The following is an 8,730-nucleotide window of genomic DNA, read 5'->3' as shown; positions in this document are numbered from 1 at the left end:
ACAAATCCAAACCAAGCCGCATCAAGATAGAATAGAGTGTGGACCAATAAATGATCAAATATCTATCTTATCTGACTACAAACAGTTGAAAATGATACACAAGATGATTTTAGTAAGATAAAATACCACTAATAAACCTCTTTATCTTCTTTGTAAGGTCTCTTTGGGTCAATTTATACCTCTCATTTCCTCAAAATTTCAACTTTTCAGGCCAATAAATAAAAATATTGGGGTAACTTTAACTGATTTATGGTAGAAATGTTATAAGAAATGAGTAAATGAAGTATTTTAGCAGAATGAACAATCCAGTTAAAAGTTTACTGTCTCCATGGAGGTTTCAATAAGTCCTTACGTAAAAATTAAATTTAAGCCGTGTTCCAAAAAGGGACATAAAAAGCTTCTCTTTTAGTGAATAACTTGGCATTACAACATTAAAAATAATTTCATCTACTTATAACTATATATTCATTGGAAAATGTTATATCACAACAAAATATAAGAAACAAGGAGAAAAAGCCCATCCCCTCCAAAAAAATAAATATATGCACTTAGTATGGCTTGTTCTGTCGAATGAATATTCATGATACAGTCCTATTTCAAGACAATTTTCTCATAAAATGTGTTTTGGAGACTCAATCCACTCAGAATATTTCATTTTTTGTATTATTTCACTTAAATAGCAAGAAATGTTAACACATGAGATTACTCACAAGGCCACAGGTGCATGTACAGCTTCCCATATTAGGTGTAATACCACCATTGATTTTCCCCTATTAGTCTTTGTTAATTTTGCACTTTTCAAAAAATTGTGCAGAATTTATCTTTGTTTCAAATAAAGAAATACTTGGCATGAGTAAAGTTTCATCCTGTCCAGTTCTACAGAAAAAGTTTCACATAACATTTCATTGCATATAAGAAAATAAACATCATTGGAAGTTAACCAATCAAATTTCTCCCCTTATTCTATCTGTGTACAAGGTTTAGTCACCATGTAACCTTAAGATTACAACATTTTCTATAGAAATCACAAATAAAAAATAATGGTGTTTTGAAATTCCCAAGACGTAGGTTTATGATACAGAAATAGTTTTACTGCAATAAAATTTAGGATTAATTACCTACTACGGTCAAATTCAAGGGAATATTTTTTTAGACCTACTTTTGTATGCAACCGGATGTGACGTACCATGATTTGGTGGTATTACACATAAAGAAGACCTTTTTGTTCAATAAAAAGTAAAAACACAAAAATACCGAACTCCGAGGAAAATTCAAAAACCGAATGTGACTTTTTCCCTTTGTAATACTGGTTATTTCAAGCATATCTGTCAAGTTTTGTCATAATCGGATCAATAGTTTGAGAAAAATCTAGTATATTGAAAGACGATATCTACAGCGATTCAAGCAAAATTTCTTCGACAAATCCAAACCAAGCCGCATCAAGATAGAATAGAGTGTGGACCAATAAATGATCAAATATCTATCGTATCTGACTACAAACAGTTGAAAATGATACACAAGATGATTTTAGGAAGATAAAATACCACTAATAAACCTCTTTGTCTTCTTTGTAAGGTCTCTTTGGGTCAATTTATACCTCTCATTTCCTCAAAATTTCAACTTTTCAGGCCAATAAATAAAAATATTGGGGTAACTTTAACTCATTTATGGTAGAAATGTTATAAGAAATGAATTAATGAAGTATTTTAGCAGAATGAACAATCCAGTTAAAAGTTTACTGTCTCCATGGAGGTTTCAATAAGTCCTTACGTAAAAATTAAATTTAAGCCGTGTTCCAAAAAGGGACATAAAAAGCTTCTCTTTTAGTGAATAATTTGTCATTACAACATTAAAAATAATTTCATCTACTTATAACTATATATTCATTGGAAAATGTTATATCACAACAAAATATAAGAAATAAGGAGAAAAAGCCCATCCCCTCCAAAAAAATAAATATATGCACTTAGTATGGCTTGTTCTGTCAACTGAATATTCATGGTACAGTCCTATTTCAAGACAATTTTCTCATAAAATGTGTTTTGGAGACTCGATCCACTCAGAATATTTCATTTTTTGTATTATTTCACTTAAATAGCAAGAAATTTTAACACATGAGATTACTCACAAGGCCACAGGTGCATGTACAGCTTCCCATATTAGGTGTAATACCACCATTGATTTTCCCCTATCAGTCTTTGTTAATTTTGCACTTTTCAAAAAATTGTGCAGAATTTATCTTTGTTTCAAATAAAGAAATACTTGGCATGAGTAAAGTTTCATCCTGTCCAGTTCTATAGAAAAAGTTTCACATAACATTTCATTGCATATAAGAAAATAACTATCATTGGAAGTTAACCAATCAAATTTCTCCCCTTATTCTATCTGTGTACAAAGTTTAGTCACCATGTAACCTTAAGATTACAACATTTTCTATAGAAATCACAAATAAAAAATAATGGTGTTTTGAACTTCCCAAGACGTATGTTTATGATACAGAAATAGTTTTACTGCAATAAAATGTAGGATTAATTACCTACTACGGTCAAATTCAAGGGAATATTTTTTTAGACCTACTTTCGTATACAACCGGATGTGACGTACCATGATTTGGTGGTATTACACCTGTAGCTTTATCTGTGTTCTAGGGGAGATAACTCAATTTGTTTTGGATCAAAATTAGGCCAGACTAAGTTTTGTACTGATCTACATAATAATATGTACTACATCTCAATATTTAAACACGATTTCTTACAAACTTACAATTAATAAATTAGGTTTAAACATAATTGTTTAGACAAAAGAGAAGAGATCACACAAGAAGCACCTCAAAACCATAAAATGTCCATTGTTTCTATGCTTCCCTATCTGATCTGGTCAAGTTTGTCTTATATGTTTATATCACATCACTACAACATGTGAGGTGTCACTTTTCCTCTTTGGATTTCAATAAGCATACACAATTTGTTAATTAACTATAATTGAGATCAAAAACTAAATATTCATTTTTAAAGCTCACCTTAAGGTATAAATTTCTATCCCCTTTTGAGTATTGAAGGTACAAAATGTACATGTTTTATTTCAATCTTAATGTTTATTTTTAAGAAATGTAGAGTCTTAACATATAAAAAAGCACCCCGCACATCCTCCAAATCTTTAAATACACACTTCTTAAGATGATCTTATAAATGCATACGCATTGAAACAGACTAAAGCATGCATTTTCTGTAATATGTAAACAACTGAACACAAAATGCGGAACGAAAGAAGCAAAAAAACAAAAAAAATCAAATTATAACATATAATAGCTATATGTAAGCTAAAGCATGCATGCATTTATTCAATATAACAATAAAAGCTAAGAAAAAAGCTAATGTATCAAATAAAACTAGTCAAACAAAATAGAGCAAAAATAAAGAAGCAAAATTTAAAATAAAATGTAAGCCAAATAAAAAAGCAACAACTTTTTTTTCTTTCTATACTTCCTACATGAACTATTAATCTAAAACCTATAAATAGAAATCTACACAATACACATTCTTGTTTCAATGAAATATATATAATGTTTTCTAGAATTCATTATTAAATTTATATCTTCTTATATTCTTAGTTAATTTATATACTCAATAGTATTATATATTATATATGACATTTTATATATATAGTAACCAGTTTTTATCTTAGAATAGTATAGTTGGGAAGGACTTGATATGTTCCCTTATATAATGTCTGTCAATCTCTGGAGCTTTGTTTACATATGGAGTTTTTCCACGATTATCTACACCGACAAATACTCCATGTTGTTTCTTTTTCAATGCATACTGTACAGTTTTGTGGCTGATGTCTAAAGCTCCGAGAAAGAAGGTTTTGCAGATTCTTTCCCTTTTTTCATTAACTGTAAGATGATAGGAATTTGAGTTCTCTTTCCTATTTGTTGTAGTTCTTTTTGTCTTTTCTTGGTCTACATGTTGACAAAGAAAAGCCCGTTGTTTTTCATAGGAACCCATTTGGTAGTAAGTCGAAAATATTTTATACACAGCTTCTTTTGAAATTTGATTGGAGCAACGAAATTTGCATTTAGAACAATCACGATACTTTACGGTCTTTTGAACTTGCTGTTTCCCTGTTCTACCAATGTAAGGTAAACCATGTACTCTGTTACGCTTTTTTTAAATTTTTTTCAAGGCTTGTGGATTGCTTTTCATCTTTCGGAAAAGTTGCTTCTTTACAGGACTTCTATAGTTTGCCCTTTTTCTAGGAGTGATAATACTTCTTCTCTTGGAAACTGATGAACTTATGTTTTCTCTTGTTGGTGTTTTATTTAAGTTTTCATTTGCTGTTGAATTTGGTGTTTCCATCATTTCAACTGCATCATAATGCTCCTTCCTGGCCAGTTATTGAGAAAAGTGGTACTTAAATAAAATCTGTTGATGTACTTGACTCGCCAAGATCTGGCAAAATCTCATACACAGAATTTGAAACTTTACTTGAATTGACACGTATTGGGTGTCTGTAGATGTTTGATAATGCTAAAGGCATCATATCTGCTAAATTCCAGTGGCCATTATTACTGAGATCATGCAGATTGTCATCATAACGTTTTGTCTTCTCTTCTTCTGATAATTGTTCATCAAAACTTAAAAAAATGTTGTAATGTGCTCTCGCATGTTGAAGGTGTTCAACTAAATCTTTCCGCATCTTTTCAATATTTAATTCAGAATTATCTTCTTGTAATCCATGTAAAACTGCTTTCAAGAAGCAATTCCCATCAGCTGCTATTGGTACCCTCTTCAAGTTGTTACTTAACAAAAGATTGTTCAGTCTGATAGTATGATATTGCACCACCACTCGTCTGTTTTCCTCTATTTTTCTGCTTCTTTTGATAACACTTGAAACCCTAGGAGATTGACTATTACTTGTAATTGGCTGTTTGTCCTGTAATGTCCAAGGTCCAGATCTGTTCTTTTTATTCTTCACCACAGGTACAATCTTCCGTTTCTTTGACTGAATATGCTTTAATGTTTTACCTTTTCTTTTCCAGTCTTTATAACGGTAATTCCTTTTTCTTTGTTTCCTAATTATTTTTATGTTCTGAATAGACTCGGCATCAGAAATAGAGGAAGAAGAGTATATATCTTCCTTAGTTGGCTTATATGTATCATCATCTCCTGAATCATCAGTTATATCTGTATATTCAAGACATCGTTGTGTATTCTCTTTTCTCTCTCTAAACGAGTAATTAATTTTACTATGAGAATTGATATGGCTGTTTTCGTTGGTCAAACTTCCCTTTTTCTTCAACTGGCTTGATCTTAATAAATTTGAACCTGTTGACAATCGTTTAACTGCATTATTTTTCAACTTCATGGAAATGGTTTTTGTAACTTTAATCAATAGAATATTATCATCTGGGTCGTCTTTTGTTCTCTGTTTCTTATTCTTTAAATTTGAACCAGTAGACAAACTTTGTTTACGTATTTTCAGAATGGCGTTATAAGCTTGTTTCTCTAGTCGCTGCTTATTTTTTGTTACATTAATCAAAGGTATACTGTCGTCTGGATCCGACTCCTCGGATGATGTATCACAGACTGTTGATGGTTTCTTCTTGTTACAGACTGCAGTATCAGCTGCTGAAGTAGTGGACATCGATATTACAATCGTGTCATGTATGTCAGTGCTGTTTTCAGTTGTTGGTGGAGTTTCTATTTCTACTGTTTCTTGATCAATGGTCTCTGAAATTGTTTTCAGATCTGTATCTGACCAGTCTGACCAATCTATGTTAGAATCCATCTGAAATAATTTAAAAATTTCAAATCAATATTTATCTCATACATGTTATGCAACTTAGAAGTTATATCCATGTTTAATTGTATTTATTTGTAAATAAAAATGTTATGATTTAGACGAAAATATCTGTATGCTTTGTTTTCAAATGCTAAATAGCAATCTTGTAAGTGCGGGATAATGATTCCATCATAAATAGGATGCTGATAGCAAGCATCTACTGCTTCAATATATTCATCATAAAAGCTTTTTAGATATCATTGCCTTTCCAATTTATGATCAATGTTATTATAGTTATATACCCATGTTTTTCTAAAGACCCTCTTAATAAATTATACATTTTAGATACTTGTAAGCTTTTAGTCTGTTTTTCATAATACTGAAATCTTCAATGTGTAATCTTTACAGTAACATAAATGAATTTAGGTTATTAAAAATAGACTACCCCATGAAGACCCTCATTACCTATTACAATATTATTCCCGTTAATTATTATAATATTAATCAATGAAATATCATATGCATATTATATTTTACATATATATTATTAAATTGAAAATGTATACATATTTATACATATTCATATAACTTTGATATAATGCTGAGAATCAAACTTACTTGTGAATTATATTTATTCTTTTGTCTTCTAACATGTGTTTACTGGCGTAATTATGTGTGTAGATGCTGAAACTGGTTCACATTCCACAGATAAGATTATCAAAATAAAACACAAGCAGTGACATGAAATATAATCTCATGTCATAAAATATCACAGTATGTTTATCTTAATTATCTGTATTATTTGTAGAGCAAAATGGTACTATCTGGCAGATAGAACCTTTTTGCATTTATGTCAATGTAGATAAAACCTTTTTGCACAAATCAAACTTGACATTTGTAGATAAAACCTTTGAACATATTATTTTTTCAATCTTATTATTTACTATATAACTACAATATTTTTACAGATGATAAATAGTATAATTTCACTTATTTCTGCATATAAAACTGAAAAATGATGAAAAATACAGATAGAACTTTTTTGCTCTGAACCCTCGATATACAAGTATATAAAACTGCAGTACAATAATTATCCCCATGTAAACCATTCTTCTGAACTATCTTTACGAGTCTCGTAATGTCATGTGGGCCCCCTTTGCTCGAATTCTTGTTTGTAATTTGTCCCTTTTTCTTATTTTGTATGCATTATGCGAAAGTAAAAATCTCTCCTCCTTCATTGAAATTGGCAGATCATCAAGTATGCGTATTTTTTTCCCTTTTAAGTTGTGCGCGTTGGACATGATGAGTTGCTTATCCCCAAAATGCAGGAAACGAACAATGATAGGCTTTGGCCCTTTCCATGTGCATTTGCGATGGGTATAGCATTAGCTTTTCTTTCATCAATATGCATGTCTTCACTGAAGAGTTTTCTTGTTATAGCATACACATTCTCATCTTTTTTGGTGTCATTTATACCGTATATCAGTATGTTATACTTTCTATCATGTTTTTCTAGTAAAACAGCTTGCTCTTAAAGGTCATCAATTTGCTTTTGTAACTCCATTTTTTGTTTTTCAAGTTTATCATTCTCTATGAATTGAATCTGTGCATCCATACCTTGAACACCTCTTTCGAGCTCTGTGAAATCATTACGAAGAGTGTTCAGCTCTTTATGGGAGGTTTCGTACTTAACATTGAGCACATTTACATCAGCCTTCACCTCGTTTATCATACTTGTCAAGTTACGTTCAACTTTATTCAGCTGTGTAGAAAAGACAGTACCTTTCTTATCTATTCCCATAATAAGGGTCTTCAAATCATCAAATTGTTCTTGTGATGCCATGTTGGATTATAAAAGTACAATTTTATAGTTTTATCTGACTACTCGTACTGCACTACAGTACACTCAGCACGTACGTGTATGGTGTAGTTTTCTTTTTTATTGAGAATTGTATCGTTATAATACCACTCTGGTTGTGTGTTTAAAGAAAACCCTAGGTGATGCCAGTGACTGTATATATATTTTGTCTTTGTTTATTGTAATAATATAGAAAAGTTAAAAATTACTTCATTACTCGTAACGGCTTCGTTGTGCCCAGCTCATCTGCGCCAGCGGTGCATGGATATGGGCTAATATTGCCTAATATTGACGAGACATTATATTGTTGTATATAGTTATGTCAATTAATTGAAACGAAATCATCTGTACCACTTTTAAAGACTCTACATCTCCGTAATATCTAAAATATCTCGAAATGAACTGCTACAACTTTTGTTCATGGGCGCAGCCATTGGGGTCCGCTCGATTCCTCAGCCATTGGGGTCCGCTCGATAAGTTGTTTTTCTGTAGAAATTTTGCCGACTGTTGATCTTGTTTTGCTGCATATTTTCTTTCATTTCATTTATATGTTAGTTATATAATCACCCTTTTACAATTATATTATATTGTCTAAACTGTTAAATTATTAGTTTGTGTGCTTTGTGAGTATTTTGTCCTTTACTTATTTGTCTCACTATGTTGAGACTTTAAATTAATTAAAAAAAAAATGTTAAACAATTAAGTTTTACCGTTACTTACAGTATTCCGCTTACATTTATACAATAATTCTGAGAGAAGAGACACCATTTTCCTCTTCCATAAACAACAAACTCGAGATCAGCGAACTTTAGCAAAGTCGTGAAAATACAGTGTTACAATCTTAATACATTCATTATTTAAACTCATACTAAGCTGACTTCTTTACTTATTTTTCATTATAAGTAATCCATCATAAATATTTTTGATACAGCAATTAGTGAAATGAAATACATTATAAATATTATAAATTACAAGCTTGAAGTGTTCTCCTTGTACAACTCTGTAAGGACTCTTGTAATTTCCAAATTTGATGAAAAATATAAGAGTTAATATCTATCGAATAAGCACCAGCGGCTTCATTCCTTGCA

This window comes from Mytilus galloprovincialis, chromosome 11, assembly GCF_965363235.1.
Source record: "Mytilus galloprovincialis chromosome 11, xbMytGall1.hap1.1, whole genome shotgun sequence".
Lineage (NCBI taxonomy): Eukaryota > Metazoa > Mollusca > Bivalvia > Mytilida > Mytilidae > Mytilus > Mytilus galloprovincialis.
Note: the sequence above shows the minus strand (reverse complement) of the source record.